The sequence below is a fragment of the Callithrix jacchus genome, chromosome 7, assembly GCF_049354715.1.
Source record: "Callithrix jacchus isolate 240 chromosome 7, calJac240_pri, whole genome shotgun sequence".
NCBI lineage: Eukaryota > Metazoa > Chordata > Mammalia > Primates > Cebidae > Callithrix > Callithrix jacchus.
In genome coordinates this window covers 23,247,056-23,266,709 of record NC_133508.1, presented here as the reverse complement: position 1 = coordinate 23,266,709, position 19,654 = coordinate 23,247,056, and the positions used below count along the sequence as shown (strand labels likewise).

The following is a 19,654-nucleotide window of genomic DNA, read 5'->3' as shown; positions in this document are numbered from 1 at the left end:
GTTTTGGCAGGCCTTTCAGGAAATATTAAGTTAGACTGAAAAGCCAGAGGTCCTCATGACTGGGCTACTTTAAAATCCGGCATATTATGAGCGCAACCTAAAAGTTGTCAAACATTGATTCTATTTATTTCGGCAAGATAGTGGCTGCCTAGAATCAGAACTGAGAACAGTATTCAGTTTTTTTCAAATGATAAATTTTTTCAGGAGCTAAAATGTCTTATTTGATAGATATATTTAACAGCTACGAAGCACCTCACCCTGCACTCCTGTTGACGTCAAAGAAGAGTCAAAATATTAAAATACGTTACTACCTCTTTCTTGGCCTACCACACAGAATGTAGGACTTAACTCCAGCACTGTTGGCCAGACAGAAGACTTCTGTTCCACCTAACGTGGCAAGTGCAATGTCCTAGGCTGCAAATTCATTCTTCCTCTTTGGGTACACATATAGCCTGTCTTCAGAGGTCAGATTTGGAACAGAAGAAAAGGAAGTGAGAGAACAATTTCGTCTTCAGATGTAGTAAACAGTGTGTAACCAAAATGGGAATTTGAAAGGAGGCCTCGTGTTTGACACAATATATTGCCTTTTTCTTTTTCGGCCCTCAGTTACCTTCATGCAAATGTACTAAGATGTCAGAATTGCAGATATTTTACCCGTTAGGAGAATTCTCTCGTACCTAAATTCCCATGCAAATTGTACGCTTCTCATTAATCTCATCATTGGTGGTTCTCTTTGCAAACCACTGAAGTGTGACAAAATGTGTACCTTACCGAAATCACACGTAAGCATCGCATAGATGAGTCCCAAACGTTCATCGGCTGTTTTCAGACATGGTATTTATGAAACTACCAAAAACTCATTAGTCTTGTCATTTCTTTTGTAAATTGAAAAGTAAACACATGTTATTTATATCATTGCTCTAGAGACACTAGTAATTTTGGTCTGGAAGACATTTGCATTTAAGATACAACATGCAACTGTCATCAGTGTATTTTTTAACATTATGCTTATACACTGATCTATTGCTAGCAACGGAAATATGGAAATACATCTTTTTTTTTGAGCAAGAGTCTTGCTCTGTTGCCCAGGCTGGAGTGCAGTGGCTCCTAAGCTCAAGCAATTCTTCTGCCTCAGCCTCCAAAGTAGCTGGGATTACAAGCACACACTATCACTCCTGGCCAATTTTTGTATTTTTAGTAGAGAAGGGATTTCACCACATTGGCCAGGCTGGTCTCGAACACCTGACCTCACATGATCTGCCCACCTTGGCCTCCCAAAGAGCTGGAATTATACATGAGCCACTGCGCCCAGCCATGTCTTCATTAGAAAAATACATCTGGAGAATCTTACCCTTTGAAGTGAGAGCAGCACAGTCTCTGGAGAAATCTAAGTGGACATTTATAATACTTTAGCCTCTCCACTAGACGAGACCAGAAGGAAAACAGGATCTTAGAACAAAAATTATCCTGAATTCTTTCTCTTCTGTAAAAAGTCTTACAATTCCCCTTCCATGTGGAATAGATAGAGAACTTGTTAGAGCTGTCATATACTGTACATGCCAAAGAGAATAAAAGATCCCTGTGCATCAAAGACCCCTGGCTGTGAGGACATCAATGCCTAGTACAAAGTGATAGACACATTTTGTTACCTAGCAGTTAACTTCAAATGAATGCACCCTCTCATGTGTGTGTGTGCATGTGTGTGTATATGTGTGTTACATGTACATAGATTATCGTTTAGGGGGACTGGATAATGCTAGCTTCCTTATCCATGGTACTACCGCTAATTTCATGGTATATTTTGGATGCTCGTGCCTGAGATGAGGTTTTGGAAGCACTCTGAAGACCTGCAGGTCTTAACCACTGATGAGTGTGTAGCCATCTCCAACAGTCCTGGGGTAATTAGATAGTGCCTGGCAGAACTGTCAGATTCCTCCTGTCTTGGAAACCTGAATTTCTGTTCCTGGCACCCTCATTGTTTTGCTCGATTCTTGATCCTCAAATTGGGCTTCTCCCTCCTGAATCATTGACAGAACTCTTTTTCAGGCTTATTTGTCTGTGTTATTATTCTGATTTTCTATATAGGTCATAACTGGTAACAACAGAGCAAGTCATCAATGCCAAAATTTAATTAAACAAGTGACCCTAGATCCTTTCCTTTCCCAGCCTATTACATCCAATTTATTACCATGTCCTCTCAATTCTACCTCCAAGTTCATGTGGAATCTGCCCTCTGGGCTCCATCCACACCATCTCCTCACCTTAGGACCTAATGGCCCTAATAGCTATAACCGGGTCCTCTCTGGTCTTCTCCAAGTTTGCTTCCAAAATGGGAAGCTCCCTCCTTAAATCAAGGGGATCACACTAAGACAAAACTGTGATCACAGCTATCACGCTGCGCAGGGTATGGAACCCTTCCTTGGTTCCCTATGGCACTCAGAATGAAGTGAAGGCAGCTTGCTGTGCACAAAAGGCCTTTCCCCAGTCAGCCCCTTCCCAGTGTCCCAGCGCCACCTCAACCTACCCCACTGCGCAGCTGTGTACCCCCCCTCCAGTGCCATCCCACAAGAACCCTTCACCACCCAGCCACCCTGCCCACTCATCTCTGGACTCACCGTTCTCCTTCAACACTCATTCTTTTTCTTTCTTTCTTTTTTTTTTTTGGAAACAAATTCTCTATTGCCCAAGCTAGAGTGCAGCAGGGTGCTCTCGGCTCACTGCAACCTCTGTCTCCCTGGTTCAAGCAGTTCTCCTGCCTCAGCCTCCCGAGTAGCTAGGATTACAGGCACACGCCACCTCACTCAGCTCATTTTTGTATTTTTAGTAAAGACAGCGTTTCACTATGTTGGCCAGGCTGGTCTTGAACTCCTGACGTCAAATGATCCACCGCCTCAGCCTCCTAAAGTGCTGGGATTACAGGTGTGAGCCACTGTGCCCGGCCAACATTCATGCTTTTTCTAAAATATATTTTTATTGAGACATAACAGTATGTATTTATAGCAGATGTGATATTTTGATGCAAGCATGCAGTGTATCATCGTCAGATCAGAGGTACTGACCACCTCACATTGATCACTGCATCTTTTCAATTCTACTTCCAAGTGCATGTGCCATCTGCCCTCTGGGCTCCATCCTCATTATCTTCTTCCTTGTGGTGCCATGGGAAGCCAGATCACCTCAAAAATTTGCCATTTCTTTGTGTTTGGGAACATTTCCAGTCTCTTCTAGCTACTTTGAAATGTGCAGTAAATTCTTGTTAACTAAAGTCACCCTACTGTGGTACAGAACACAGGAACTTCCTCCTTCTATCTAACTGTATTTTTGCATCCATTAAGCTCCCTGTGCCTTGGGATACTCCTCCCCTTCAACCAGTTATACTTCATCGGGGGAGCCCACAAGACCTCCCCAGTGATCTAAGCCCCATAGCATGGACCACATTGTAGAAGAGTTGAAAACTGGTCAAACTTGGGGTATGTGCATAGCCGATAAAACCATTGGAAATTCTGAGGAAAACAAAGATATCACCAACAAAATCTAATCTGAAAGAGATGATATCATTTAAATCCTGTAAAAGAATCAAGTAAGGTTTCTAAAGAACAGGAACTTTTTTTTTGAAACTTTTCTTTTTTTTTAGACACAGAGTCTTGCTCTGGAGTACAGTGGTGTGATCATGGCTCACTGCAGCTTCCATATCCTGGGTTCAAGCAATCCTCCCACCTCAGCCTCCCGAGTAGCTGAAACTACAGGCACTCACCATGCCTGTTTATTTATTTTTATTTTTTGTAGAAATAGGGTTCTGCTTTGTTGCCCAGGTTCTCAAACTCCTGAACTCAAGCAATCCTCCCACCTTGGCCTCCCAAAGCGTTGGAATTACAATCATGCGCCACTGCACTCAGCCAAACTTTTGACTGGAACTCTAGTCTCAAAAATACTTTTTTGCTCAAATGAATGACTCCTATAATATCCTTCCAGCTACTTCTTTTTCCCAAAGGCATCTCTCTAATCTCCTAATGACCACAAGATAATTTTGTGTAAGATTTTTTTTTTACATCTTGTCCTCAATTAAAATCTGGGTTTTATGTGCAGGGTTAGGCCACAATCACAGCCCTATGTGGCCAAAATGAATTCCAAATGGAAAGTCCTTCTCCCTCAGATGCCCACACAATTGATCAGATTAAAGGGCAGAGAAAAAGGGTGAATTTCAGTTGGGGGCATTTTGAGGAAATGTGCATTTGACAAGCATGGGAGGGCATTTTGGTCTCTCCCCCTCTGAAGGGTGTGATTGCAATTCCTCCTCTGCCCTCATCTCTGTCTCTCTATTTAGACAGAAACAATGAGGAGATGGAAAGATGGAACAAACAGATCTTTGTAAAACAACAAAGAGGAAACAAAGAGGTACAGTGGGGTCCTGGGGCCAGTGGAGGGGTGGAGGCTGCCTCTGGTTTGCATTCCTGGCCCAGGGGGCGAAAGAGAGAGGGGACCAGATGTGGCAGCTCACAGGAGTTGGAGGGGGAGCTACCCACCTCCCCTTCTCCATCCCCTAACTCCAGCTGTGGTGATGCACTGTCCTTTGAACACAAGAGGGTTCCACTTAATGTATCTTCTGCTGATGTTGCAGTTGGTGGTGCTGACATGAAGAAGGAGGGAATGATAGGGAGATAAGTCGCACAAAGATCTTGTCCTTTAGTTTTATTTTACAAATTTGGGGTGAGGTCAGGTTTGGTGGCTCGCATCTGTAATTCCAGGACTTTGGGAGGCTGAAGCAGGCAGATTGCTTGAGCCCAAATGTTTGTGACCAGCCTGGGCAACATGGTGAAACCCTATCTCTACAAAAAAATAGAAAAATTAGCCGAGCATAGTGGTGCACATCTGTAGCCCCAGCTATTTGGGAGGCTGAAATGGGAGGATCTATTGAGTGCAGGAAGTTGAGGCTGCATTGAGTTGTGTTTACATCACTGTACTGCAGCCTAGCCAATAGAGACCCTGTCTCAAAAATAAAAAATGGGAGTGAGAGGGAGCTACCAATGAAGAAATACTACCACAAACAAGGAAAAGATACCTCCATAAATGACAGACTAGAGCCCAGCCTTATCTGAGTCATCCATGCTAAACATCCCATGTTAAGTCACATTTAGAGGGATTAAGAATACACCCTCTGAAGCCAGAGAGCCCAGCATGGATCCTGACAATCTCACCTACCAGCTTTATGATCCCGGTCAAGTTTCTTAACCTCCCTGTGCCTCAGTTTCCTTGTCATCAAAGTGAGAGTGGAATCACACCAACCTCCCAGTGTCACTTTGAAGATCATATGAGAGAAGATTGACATAAAGCAGTCAGAAGGTTAAGTCTCAATACATGTTAGCTTTCATTATGGTTAAGCAAGTTATAGAATTATTTTATGCCTTGGTTTTTCAATCTACAACATTGAATTTGTTTTTTTATTAATCACCTCCACAGTCCTTAGAAAAATTAGAAGGAAATTATGGAAAAGCTTAGAAAATATGACTAGCCGGTTAACTTGGAAGACAGAAAGGCTTTGCTACTTAGTCACCAAAGTATGTAACACACAAGAAAGAAAGAACCCTGTCAACACTTACACATTCTTCTTTTCAAACACATCCCGCTAGAGCTTTCACTAATCCTAACTACTCTACACATCAGCAGGCTGACAGAAAACAATTATCTGACTTGGGAAGATAAAAATGGAGTTTCCGCAGCAACCTTCCAAGTTCCTGTGAAAACCAAGTCCAGAAGAGAGGCTGAGTTTGTTTATGTTCCTTTGGGCATGCTGCCTGAATATCCAGAAGTTAATAATTAGCTAGAATTTGTTAAGTATATACTATGTGCCAAATGATGTTAGATATTTTACATTTCTATTGGTAAGGATCTTAGGAGTAAGAACTATTACTATCCCATTTGACAGATGAGGACACTAAGGTATTAGAAGGTTAAGTAAGTGGTCAGGTCTGTCTGACTCCAGACCCTGTTAGCTCATTACACTACACTGGAAATTATAGTACATGAAATTCTTCATAAAAGATACATATGATCATATGTAATATTCAAATCATGTCATCAAAATTGTGTTCCATTATTAACTATGTAGACTTGAGCAGTTTTCTCTTCTGTAAAGTGGGGTGAGAATGTCTAATTTGCACATTGTTGGGGGATCATATGAGACGCCTGCCTTAAAAGGTGTTCAGTCAGTGTTGGTGCCCTTCTCCCCAACTTTTCTTCTTCTCTCACATGTTCTAGACAAATTCAGAATTAAGGAATGATACCTAGGCAGTAGCTGTTCACATTTTACCAAATGAGTTACCATAGACTCTTTAAAAGAGCAGATTTCTCTAGTGCATCTATGTGATTCAATTTATAGCAGTAAAACAGAAAGAGAACTTTTCAGATACATAATTTATGTGAAGTGAAATGTAGTTGGAAGAGGAAATGATACTCATTAGAGACAGTAGTTATAAAAGTGTTGCACAGCAATTACATTTTTAGAAAATGCTGCATCTTTTCAATGTTCTATTTTATTAAGTTTTGATAAGTAGATTTCACTAATTAACATGTTTATGCAACTAGAATACGGCTTATATAGTACTAGCAAAATCCTTTGATCTACATCACAATTCACTTGCTTACGTTTCTTAACTTCATATAGTTTTACGAAAATCTTTTGAGATTTTGATGCTGAAAGTGCAGCAACTCTTTGGTAGCCAGCAAAAAAATTAGGTTTCTCTACTGTATAAATGATTATGTAATAATTTTCATGGGCAAATTCACTCTTTTTATTGGTATAGTGTGCTACAGTTCTTAACGAAATAAGGAAGAATTATGTCTAAATTACGGAAAGAATCTTTGAAGACTGACGACTCACAGGTGCAAAGAGCACTTTTACAAAAATACTGGTCCAGAAGACACATTGTTCTAGATCATTCCTCAGATCACCGTAATATCGCTTACTATCATTGTGGTGCTGCTACATAGGCACTCGGTTTTGAAACTTTTACAGAAGAGCAAATGCATTCACTATGATTTGCCACATGGTTATTTCAAAATTTCAATTAAGAACAAACATTCATCATTTTCCCTAGCAAGGTCCTATGCCCAGACCATTTAAAAGGGCAGGAAAATAATTTAATAAGTTAAATCCTGTCAAAAACAACCTATCAAGCGGATGGCAGAAGGAATCCTTTCTTTAAAGCTTGAAAAAGGATTGCATTTCACTATGAAAAATCGCCTGTCTTTAGGATCTGTTTCATGTTTCTTCAAACGATTCGTGTCGACCTTTCCCCAGAGCAAGATTTGAGATGAAGTTATGTAATTTATTGTCATGCTTTAAACATATTAGACTTATTTGTCCCTTTAATGGCCTTTTTTCTCTTAGGTCCCTGGAAGCAGTGAGTGCATCATGAATTGACCCTGCCTGTAGTTAATGGAAAAGGTGGCAGGATTTGCTGAAAGTGAGGAAGGTGACGAGTACAAGAGAGGAGACAGAATGAAGAAAAAAAGTTAATATTGCAGAATGAAAGTTTTGTTAGTGTGAGAGTTGAAATCTAAAGGATTTTCATTCTGGACCTAAAAACAGAAGATTAACCCATAGGTAAATATCACAAATACCAATGGGGTGGAGTCTTTGCATCCAGTATAGCTTCACCACCAAGTCCAACAGTCTGTATCGTGCAATAGAAGGGAGGAGACCAGGTGCAGTGGCTCACACCTGTAATCCCAGCCCTTTGGGAGGCTGAGGCAGGCGGATCACCTGAAGTCAGGAGTTCAAGAGCAGCCTGGCCAACATGGCAAAACCCCGTCTCTACTATAAATACAAAAATTAGCTGGGCATGATGATGCACACCTGTAATCCTGGCTAGTCAGGAGGCTGAAGCAGGAGAATCACTTGAACCCAGGAGGCAGAGATTTCAGTGAGCCAAGATGCCACTGCACTCCAGCCTGGGCAACAGCAAGACTCCATCAAAAAAAGAAAAAAAGAGAGAGAAGAGAGAAGGGAGGAGAAGTTCTTGGGTGTCCCTGAGGTGCCGTGAACTGCAGTGGGCAGGCCCTTTACATGTTTCTCTTATGTCATCCTCATGACAACTCCATGAAGTAGATGCCCTTTCCCAATATACAGATCAGGAAACTGAGAGTCAATGAGATTACACAATAGATTGCAAGTAGCCTTTGCCACAGAGCTGAACTCCAGTCTTTTAATTCTAAAGCTCATAATTTTACAGCAGAAGTCATCTTGTGTTAACATGAATATCCTGTTCTGTCTGTGGCCTGCCTTTTACTCGATTATGTTCCCAGATCCATCAACAGGATATAATGGAATGTGATGTGAGAAGATACTGTCAACTCAAGTCTTTTAAGCCATAAATAAAATAAAAGCAATGAGGAAATGCATCCAAAATAGGGCACAGACAAAAATCCGCAACTTCGGTGAGATAGTTTAAATGACAGAGATCATCCGAATTCATGGTTCTTTACTATTGTTGGAATTATGGGGCCCTTTGAGATTCTGAGACAGCTATGAAACTAGACATTTATACAGCCTTTCAGAGAGCTGAAGGACCACCACTTCAGTTTATTTAAAAATTATATTGTTTAAACTCAATATTATTCAAAGTGTAAAGTGTATTTAAATATGAAAATGTTTAGATAGGGTGGGTACTTGTAATCCCAGCACTTTGGGAGACCATGGTGGGAAGATCACAAGAGTTTGAGACCAGCTTGGGTAACATAGTGAGATCCCATCTTTACAAAAATTGCTGAAATTCGCCAGGTGTGGTGGCATATGCCTGGAGTTCCAACTACTCAGGAGGCTGAGGCAGAAGGATTTCTTGAGGCTGGGAATTCAAGGTCACAGTGAGCCATGATTGCATCACTGCACTTCAGCCTGGGTGACAGAGCAAGACCCTGACTCTTTATTTATTTAAAAAAAAAAAAAGTTAATGCATATAAATGAAAGAATTTTTGGATACCTTTATATACTCTGCAAACATAAATTGTCCAAAGCTTGACCACTGTGATGATATGACTTTTAAAATTTTTATTTAAGTCTTAATGTTTTTAGAGATGAGGTCTTTCTATGTTTCCCAGGCTGACCTCAAACTCCCGGGATCAAGCCATCCTCCAGTTCAGCCTCCCAAGAACCTGGGTCTACAGGTGCACAGCACCACACCTGGCTTGTGATTATGTAACTTTCAAATGAACTGATCAATGTCAAAGGTTACTGCTAGGGTCCTTGGATCAGAAATCTAACCCTCTTTAAGAAACAACATTAGAAGGGAATCATTTAAGAAAGATGTTGCTGGCGTGTAAAACCAATAGCAGTATCCTACCCCTCAGAGTTCTAGAGGAATATAACTGAGCGTGAATGCTAATTAAGTCACTAATTTCATTTTTGCCCATTATATAAACTTATATCCTATTATTTCACGTAAATTGGTGCATGATGGGGTGGGCTAGGCCCAAGGGCCAGAGCCTCAGAGACCCCGGGGCCTGGATGCCCTAGCCAGCCTCCTCCTAAAGGGGAAGGAAGTTGGAAGAGGAATAGGATGGTCTCTCACCACCACTTCTCTTTCCCAAAAAAGTGAGAAGTGTGGAGAAAGGCACAGGAGAAACGTGAGGCATCAGAGGAGACAGCAAGACAGCCCGCGTGAGAATGAAGGATGAAGGTGGCGGTGAAGCAGATGAACCAGCTTCCCAAGCATGGCGCATTCTTAGGTTAGAAACGCTCTGCAAGACTTGGCATGAAAACACGGCACTTTGGGAAAATGAAACTGGTAAGTTACATTCCTTTACTTTCCTTCCTCGTTATTACTTAGTGTTCCACATTTTTATACAAAATGTTTATTAGTTAAGTTACAGACCCAGCAAGGGGGTTTCTATGGTTGGCTCTGCTACCAATTTGCTCTGAAGACTCAAGAGCTTCCTTCTGACATGTGGTTGAGTCCAGAAGAGTGGACTGATGGGAGTCTTCCAGTTTTCCTAATGTTCTAAGAGTCTGCAATGCACTACAAATACACGTGGAAAATTGTCTGTTGGTACAACACAGGAAATAGGAAACTTCTGCACCCAGTTAAGAGGAGGGGTATTCCCCATCCCTCCCTGCCTGAAGCAAAGAGATAAATAGAAGTTTCCCATCCTGTTTGAATGGATCCTTTTCCCCCTTCTAAACTAGAAATTAAAACCTTGAAAATGATGAAATACAGACAATTTATCAAAGCCAGCAGTTTATTTCTTGACCCTCTGTGCCAGCTTGGGAGCCTCACGTGTTGTATCCTTTCCTCCAGTTCTCTCTGCCCCCAACAAAAGCATGGCTACTACTTGGCAGGCTCAGCATTCCTTGGCTTTTAAATTGCTTCACATCTCAAAATTCTCCCATAATCCAAGCAAACTTGGCAGCTTCCATTTCTTTTAGGTGCTTTAAGAAAAGCAGCTTTATTGAACCTTACACTAAGATATAAATGAGTAATAATCCTTGAACATCCCAAAGATATCTGCATTTTCAATTCCATCTACAGAAAGAGAGAGATTTTTAATTGGTAGGAAGTTGAGGAAAGTAAAATGAAATTTTAAAAGAAAAAAAATTCCTTTAGTTTGAGAGAGGTCTGCACGCATGGACAGACCAGACCTCCTGAAGTCAGATTCTTAAACTGTTTTTTCACAACTTCTTTCCTTCCGCCTGTTCTGAATCCAGGGAAACTCTAAATGTTCCTTCCTGACCCCTTCCCGCTGGCATGACAGCTTTAATGGGAATGGCTGAGGCTCCAGCAGTTGAGATAAGGGATAAACATTTGTAATTTTATCTGTTATTTATAAGTCTGTTATTTTTAAGTCAGGAAATGTCTATGTTGGTAAAATTTCTAAAGTCCCACAACTAAAATGGTGACAAATAAACTGTTTTCTCAAATATCAAGTGAATGTTTAAAAATCAAATAAAGAAATGGAAGACATCCTTCTTTGAACCATTTTGCTCTTACATTATTTCTGCTCTTCTGAAAAGTACAAAGAGGGAGGAAGAGAAAATACAAAAAGTCAAAGAGATTCTTAATATCCCCTTACTTAAGAACGGACAAGCACATGATTTGGGAGATGACCCAAACTGCAATGTTTCCATGTTCCTTTGAGCTTTTTAAAATGTGATTTTGAAGAAATTAAAACAAGAACTGCAATTTTCCAAAAATTACTCAGTATTTGAGATGTGTATAGATACACACACATATATACACACATAAATATGGAAATTACTTATGTGTATGTGAATTTATATATATATACATGTGTGTATGCATGTGTACATATATATGTCTATGTACATAGGTACACATGCCCACATAATTGGATTTTTTCCTAAATTTGTATACTTTCTTCTTTTTTCTTTGAGATGGAGTTTCGCTCTTGTTACCCAGGCTGGAGTGCAATGGTGCGATCTTGGCTCACCACAACCTCCGCCTCCTGGGTTCAGGCAATTCTCCTGCCTCAGCCTCCTGAGTAGCTGGGATTATACGCACATGCCACCATGCCCAGCTAATTTTTTGTATTTTTAGTTGAGACAGGGTTTCACCATGTTGACCAGGATGGTCTCGATCTCTTGACCTCGTGATCCACCTGCCTCAGCCTCCCAAAGTGCTGGGATTACAGGCTTGAGCCGCCGCGCCCGGCTAAATTTGTATACTTTATCATAACTTACTCACTCATGATGATTGAGATTATTTTGTAATTCTTTGCATTAGAATATTAGCATTTTTATAATACTGGTCACAGAAGATCAAAAACAGCAAATATGGTTAACACTGGGCTGAAACTGAAAGTTACAGCTTTTGTCCTGTACCATGCAGCTCTGTTAACACCAAAACTTTTAAACTATTATATAAATAACTGCCAAAAGACATAAAATATGCAATCACTCTCTCTCATCGCTGAATTTGAGATCTGGGTTAACGAAGGTTATTTGTATCATATGCCATGGCAACAATAACCAAAAAACCAAACACATGTTCTTCCAGATATCTAGAATCATCCTAATCTAAACTATTAAAGGGTCTTCCTTTACTGGCTCAGCAAAATGTCACCTAGACAGGAAACAATTTAGGTGGTAGAGACCCCATCAAAGGCTTGAAAGAAGACTACTAGTCTTTTTTTTTTTTTGGCAGGGCCTCCTATCACTGTTGGAAGCTACCTTAAGGAGATTTAGAACATTATTAATAGTAGACAAAAATCAACAAAAGGGGAAAGGGAAGTATAAACATCCCAGTGCTTCCCTTTGCCTCGGAAAAGCTGTACTTCTCCAGTGACAGGACCTTCCTGCTGGCTTTGGGTCAGATCACCATTTAGTGAATATGCAGTCTTCTCTCCAACAGAGTCACATGCTCTGAAACTCTGTCAGTACCAGGAAGATGTATGTTTTCTCTGTACAATTCAACCACAGGTTGAATCAAGGGAAGAAGGGTTGGGTAGTAGAAAGAGTCTGGAGTCAGGTATCGCTGAATTCCAATCCTACTTTTGCTGTTCATTAGATGTGTGTGGCCAAGGGCACATTTCTGAGCCTCAGTTTTCTCATGTGTGTAATGGGAATAATAGAGCCTGTCTCATAGGTTGTTGGTGTGTTGTTTTTGTGATGTACCTAGCATACAGCAGTAAGGGTGGCTGTGGACCTTATTAGAGTGGCCATAATATAATGACCCAAGAGCTCCAGTCTACCCTAGTAGATCTTTATAATCTGGGAGGATGTTATGGTTTTCATGCATTAAGACTGTTCTTCTGGGTCAAGTGTCATATGACAGAATAACTGAGATGACTTTTATAGGCTCTTCAGACAAGTAGGATTCTGGAATGGAGATGGGACAATGTAACAATTAAGTTTGAACTTCTACCTAGTAAGTGAACGTTTTTTAAACATTAGCAGAGCGATTTGGGGAAAAGAGTATGGAATTTGTTTCCTCTTCATTGCTACCCATTAGAAGCCCCCAGATTAAGTCCAGTTCCTCCACTCATTAACTAGGTGGCCTAAACAAGTTCATTTACATCTTGAAACTTCAGTTTCCTCATATGTAAAAATACCTTGCTTGTCTCTCAGGGCCGTTGTGGGCATTAAAATAAGATAATGCATATAAAAAGCTGTGTAAACTCCACAGTTCTCAACAAATATGCTTGTATTTGTTACGAAGGTTAAAGTCATTCAGCAACAATATTCAAACCTTGCTATAGAATTACTCTGTAATCACAGTATTTAACACAAGGCAGATCTTTCTCAGAACTCAAATTTAATTTGCATAATAAAATCTCTCATTGGCTTTATTTTAAGGGGACATGGATATGGATAAAGACTAAAGACCTATTCTAGTATTCTATTCTATTCTATTCTATTCTATTCTATTCTATTCTATTCTATTCTATTCTATTCTGTTCCCTTCTGTTCCTTTCCACTCCGTTCCATTCCATTCTATTCTATTCCATTCTTTTGGAAGGGTCCAAGTTTCCATGTTTTCCATGACGTGGGACAGAAGACTTTTTCATATTTGTACTTTTAAGATAATTAATACAAGCCCAATAATAAACACACTGAATATAATTGTTAGTTAAAATGATTGCCTTTTAAAAAATGCTTTCTTTCTTATTTCAGAAAACCCATATTTATGTTACGTATGTGACTCTCGCTACTAAGAAGTAACCAGTACTGGTATTTTAGGTTGCAACTTTTCATAATATGCTGTTTATCAATATATAGAGAAAAACATAGATATCAGCTATAGAGTTTATAAAAGTGTATCTAAACTTTGTTTCATATGTCTTTTTCCTTCGATAATATGCCACAAATATTTCCATGTCTTCACAATGACATTTTAAGAGCTATCTAATGTTCTTTTGAGGACGCATCCTGTTATTTATTCAACGTAGCTTTTACGTTAGATGATTTTTTTTGTCTCCATTTGTTTCTGTTTTGAACAGAAATGTCAAGACCATTTTTGTGGCTATATCTTTCTACATATTCCTGATTATTTCCTTGAATAAACTGCTTAAAAGGGAATTACTCATTCAAGTGCTATGTGAAATAATAAGACTTCTGGTAAGTGTTGCTGAATTGCCCTTTATATGATATGCCAACTGATGCTCACACCAGTCTTTTATTAGTGCCCATTTCTTCCTATTATCATCTATTAAATAGTTATTGAAGAATGCTTTAGACACATAAACAAAAAAATTAAAGCCTCCATAATCTCACTGTTACCAACCCTTGTTAACATTTGTTATATATTTTAGAGTATTTATTTTATAATGTGTATTTTTAAAAATTCTTTGGTGAATTATCTTTCTTATTAATTTGGAAAAGCTCTTATATGTTGCATTTTTTTTCCTTTAAATTTTGTTCCTGGGATATTTTGGTGTGCGTTATGTTTTTATTTTCATTGCTCAAATTTATCCTTTTAAGACTTTTGAAGGGAGGGATAAGAGAGATTTGCTAATGGAAACAAAATCGCAGCTAGATAGAAGGAATCAGTTATACTCTTCTATAGCACCTTAGGATTACTCTAGTTAACAATAGCATGTTGCAGTTTCAAATAGCTGGAAGAACACTGAATGGTCCCAGTGTAAAGAAATGCTAAATGTCTGAGGTGATGGGTATGCTGATTACCTGATGTTATCACTCTACATTACAGGTAGTGAAGTTTCACTATGTATTCCATAAATATGTACAATTATTATTTGTCAATTATTTTAAAAAGAGCTTTAGCTGTTGTGTCATGCATGCAAAGGCCTTTCACATTTGATAAAATTTTCATTTTTGCTAATCTCTTTTTACATTTAGCTCCTTAATCTACTGGGAATCAATTTGGCATCTAGTGTGAGGCTGAGAATCCTTTTGTTTCTTAAAGAGCTAATCAATATCCATTGTTTAAAATTTTCCTTTCATGCTCAATGGGAAGTTCATATTCCTTGGACTTTTATGCAGTCTTACTCGGTTTAGTTTAGCTCTCTTAGTAAAGACCAATACCACACCAGTTAAATGATTTTAGATTCATCATCAATTGAAGATAGAAGCACAGCAAATTCTGCCTTGTTATTTCTCCACAAGAATTTTTTAGGTTTTGCCAAAATGCTTATACTACCAAAACAACAACTGCCTTTAAAAATATTTTGATAGGGTATTTAGATTTTATTGGTTCATGCTAAGAGAAGCTTTTTTTGTTTTGGAGACAGAGTCTCACTCTGTTACCCAGGCTGGAGTGCAGTGGCGTGATCTCGGCTCACTATAACCTCCGCCTCCCAGATTCAAGTGATTCTCCTGCCTCAGCCTCCCAAGTAGCTGGGATTACAGGTGTGCCCCACCACACCAGGCTAATTTTTGTATTTTTAGTAGAGATGTGGTTTCACCATGTTGGCCAGGTGTGGACCACCTAATTCTTTGTTTACAGCAAAGAGTTGTTGATGCCTATGTCTCTACTCAACTGACCCTCTTAGGGGCAGAGATTTTGTTTTGTTTCTTACCATGATTTTCCCACTACCTGGCCCTTCTCACATTTTCCTCACTCAAAAGATATTTTAAAGCACATTGAATAAATAATTTCATGTCTCCCTAAAAATACATGTAAGAGACATTAACTCATGACTTTCTAAGAGATCTAACCTTTAACTGTATAAATAACTACAAATAAATATTTCATGACTCTCTAAGAGATCCAGCTTTTTACTGTAGATCCTGCTTCCTTTTCCTTCCTTTTAAAGAACAGATGAAAATGTGCGCACACACACACATACACATGCGCACACACACACACACACACACACCCCACAACACACAAATGCAGGATTGTAAATAAACAGAACTGGAAGCTTCAGTGAGCTAAGCATAATTCACCCCAACTTTCCAAATGGAGAAAATAGGGGTGGTGGGGTGTCAGAAACAGAGAAAGACCTTCCAAAATTACATGGGAAATCAACTATGTTTGAAAAATGAAGCCATTTTCTGTATTTTCTGTAAAAATTTACATCACTCATTTTCATCAATATAGAAAACAAAAGCAAGGGAAAAAGTCCTGGTGCCTACTGTCATATCCAGGCCACTGACGACATTTCAATTGCGTCAGCTCCGTCCTGCAGGTGCTTTGCCAACCCAAAGACACACACTTGTTGATTCACGTTGGCACACTCAGGGCTCGGTGCTATTTGGCTCACAGCTTTCTCACTCTTCTGTGGTTCTTATAATTTCTGGTGACTCTGATTTTTGAAAATTATCTTTAAACAAATCATTCAAACCATCCTAACCAAAACATTCTAAACATTTTTTCTCTACACCTACTGCTTGTCAAGTGGAGTCTCAAATAGCAGCAGCATAGAATAATCTAGAACTTTGTTTCCCTCAACAATTAATCACTGTACATCTACAATCTACATATTTGAGAATTATGTAATTTAAATTATAAAATTTCTGCATGGATCCGGTTCATGCTTTGAAAGTCATTAGAATAAGTGAGGGACAATATCATACAAAAATTATCTTCAAAGTACAATAGGGTTTCACCAACTCAAAAAGTTTTAGAAAGCTTTGGTAGATTTTTATGTTTGAAATATAATATCAAAAATAAACTGGGCACAATGACTCACATCTGTAATCCTAGCACTTTGGGAGACCGAGCAGGTGGATCACAAAGTCAGGAGTTCAAGACCAGCCTGGCCAACATGGTGAAACCCCATCTCTACTAAAAATACAAAAATTAGCTTGGTGTGGTAGCAGGCACCTGTAATAGCTACTCAGGAGGCTGAGGCAGAGAATCACTTGAACCCGTGAGGCAGAGGTTGCAGTGAGCCGAGATGGCACCACGGCACTGCAGCCTGGGTGACAGAGCAATACTCTGTCTCAATAAATAAATAAAGCCAACATTTACATAGTGATTACTATGTGACAAAACCCGTTACAAGGGTTTTTCCTATTTGATCCTCAAGACGAGTGCTGAAAATGAATCCTAAGATTCATGCCCCCCATTTTGCAAATGAGGAAATTGAGACACAGAGAGGTTAATTGACCTTCCCAAAAGCACACAGCCAATAAGCACAGAGCTGAAGTGCAAACCAAGGCAGACTCAGTCCAGCATCCATGAACTCAACTCTTACACTGTTTATTGACTGTAGCCTTAAAATATAGAAACATTCAAAGCCCACGAAAGCAATGAATTTTATTTGAAATTACTGCCCTGTTGGACTGAATATCTCTTGGTATTGAAACATGACTATGCATTTGGAAATTAGAGTACCTGAAGCTCAGAGCTGAAAATATCTCATATTTGCTATGTGTCTCTGTCTGTTTCATGCTTCTATAACAAACTATCTGAGACTGGATAATTTATGAAGAATGGAAATTTATATTCTCACAGTTCTGGAGGCTGAGAAGTCTAAGGTCAAGGTTCAGTTGTGCAGTGAGAGCTGCTCTCTGCTTCCAAGATGGCACCTTGTGGCTGCACCCTCTGGAGGGAAGGAAGGCTGTGTCCCACAGGGCAGAAAGCAGGGCAAGGGAACCAAATGCTGTGTGAAGACTCTTTGATAAGGGCTTTAATATCATTACCGATGAGAGGAGCCCTCATCACCTAATCACCTCTTAAAGGCTTCACCTTTTGCGACCAATGCATTGGCCATTAAGTCTCCTGGATTTTGCAGGATTCAATCTGTAGCACTGTGAATAAAAGTAGTAGGTTGGAGTTATTAAAATAACCAAAAAAGTTATTTAAAGAAAAATACGCATACTGAAATGCATACATTTTTGAAGTAAAATATTCTGAATAATAAAGACAGGAATGTTGCAGGGCATTGTTAATGAACTCAAGCCTATTCAGAGAATCATGATGAGACCGTGGTGGAGGAATGGGAGAACAGGTGGTGATCTGTGTAATACACACCCGGAAAATATTGCAAGCCGCGTTCGATGAAGTGCAGCTGTTAGATACATCATAACGTGATTGACTTACAGGGCTTACCTCTTCTACAGCAAATGAGACTTGACTTGACTTCATTCTAATTACAACAGATGGCCAGCCTAATGAGGACCAGCAGAGGGCAACATTTTAAGAGCTACATGTGAAAGAGAAGAGCCAAAAATTGTCCATGAACGTTGTCAAGCTCATATCTTGACAGCAGTGACAAGGACTTAGTGATGACAAGGATTTATGAAAATATTTTAAAACTTAAAGACACTTTCAATATTACTAATTCTGTATACAACAAACATTCACCTATCTGCAAAAAAATGTTACCAAGTTTTGCAGTGAAATCATATTGGACAGTATGTCATCATTGTTTATTAGCTGTGATTGAGAAGTTTCTTGAGCCTAGTAAAACACTGGGAATTGCATCGAGTAGTTCTTTACACAGGTCTGCAGAGAATCCTTCTGTCTCACACCTCCTACAGGTGTGCACCACCATGCTTGGCTAACTTTCTTTCTTTTTTTTTTTCCATAGAGACAGGGTCTCCTTATGTTTTCCAGACTGGTCTCAAACTCCTGGGCTCAAAGAATCCTCCTGCCTCAGCCTCCCAAAGTGCTGGGATTTACAGGCATGAACCACCATGCCCAGCCCAGCCCAGCCCACCATTTGTCAGAAAGAAGCGATGATGTGTGTGCCTCATTCTTGGAAATAATTCCTAGGAACAAAAGAACCAAAATCTCAGTAACCATCTCTGAAGGCATCAGGAACTTAGAACCAATAATCTAAAACCTGGTGAGATTCTGTCTTGAAGATATTGTTTCTGAGCCTCCGCATACACAGATGATGCAAAAATGTATGTTTCCAGTCAGCCCTCTGCTCTAAGCTCCAGCCCCATCTAACCAACTGCTCACATGGATATCTCAAACGCATCTCAATGTCAACACCTCTAAATCCAAACTTCTAATTACTTGATCTTCTTTCATTGTTCTCTAGTTCAGTGACTAGTATCATCCACATAGAAAGAAACCCAGCAGTTACCCTTAACATTTTCCTTGAAACCTGTTGTTCCCAATATCCCATCAATCATGAAAAACTACAATCTTGCTTCCTACTTTTGAATCTGTCCAATTATCTCCACTCCCAGCACCCAAGGGATGCACTATCCCACTCCCAGGATCACTATTCTTATATGCAATCACAGAGTGACCCTTATGAAGTTGGGCAAGGTTGTGGTCCTGTCACCATCCCCATCCTAGGTACACAATTATTGTTTCTTGTCTGGCTACTGCAAGGAACTCAACACTCGCCCTGTTTCTCTTCAGGCCCCATTGAATCTGTGCTTCCTACTTCAGATGACTTTTTAAGCCCAAATGTACCTGTGCATGCTTCCTGACTGAGACCCTTGTGAGAAATCCCATTGCCCTTAGAATAAAGACTCAAGTCTTTAACATGTTACATCAGCCTCTGCAATGTCCTGTTCCAACCTACCCAGACCCAGCTCACATCATTTCCTCAAGATGTTTTTGATTCATCCATGGGCATCTTCTATCAGTCCCAGAAACCTGCCATGCTCCCTGTTCACACAAAGACTCACACATGCAGACCTCTGTCCATAAAGCCTTTGTCTGGTTAACACCTACTGATTTGTATCAGTTACCTGTTGCCGCTAATAAACACTTCAAAACTCAGTCTCTTCAAATAACAGACACTGATGGTAGCTCACAGATCTATGGGTCTG

At 39.7% G+C, this 19,654-nt stretch overlaps 1 protein-coding gene and 1 long non-coding RNA gene across 4 annotated transcripts in view; both read left to right on the top strand.

Moving 5' to 3' along the window:
* Positions 1-9,861, top strand: part of LOC144576887 (uncharacterized) — a 114,849-nt gene extending 104,988 nt beyond the window's left edge. For 2 of the 3 annotated variants that reach the window (XM_078329604.1, XM_078329603.1), the window contains 2 exons: positions 7,388-7,603; positions 9,591-9,861. The gene's annotated coding sequence lies outside the window, so the exon portion shown is untranslated. The remainder of the gene's footprint in view (positions 1-7,387; positions 7,604-9,590) is intronic. The other variant, XR_013519585.1, reaches the window with a different exon arrangement.
* Positions 9,862-13,962: 4,101 nt separating this feature from the next.
* LOC128928334 (uncharacterized) lies at positions 13,963-19,364 on the top strand. Its single transcript, XR_008473234.2, has 2 exons — positions 13,963-14,068; positions 18,451-19,364. It is a non-coding gene; the product is annotated as an uncharacterized LOC128928334 (long non-coding RNA).
* The last annotated feature ends 290 nt before the right edge of the window (positions 19,365-19,654 follow it).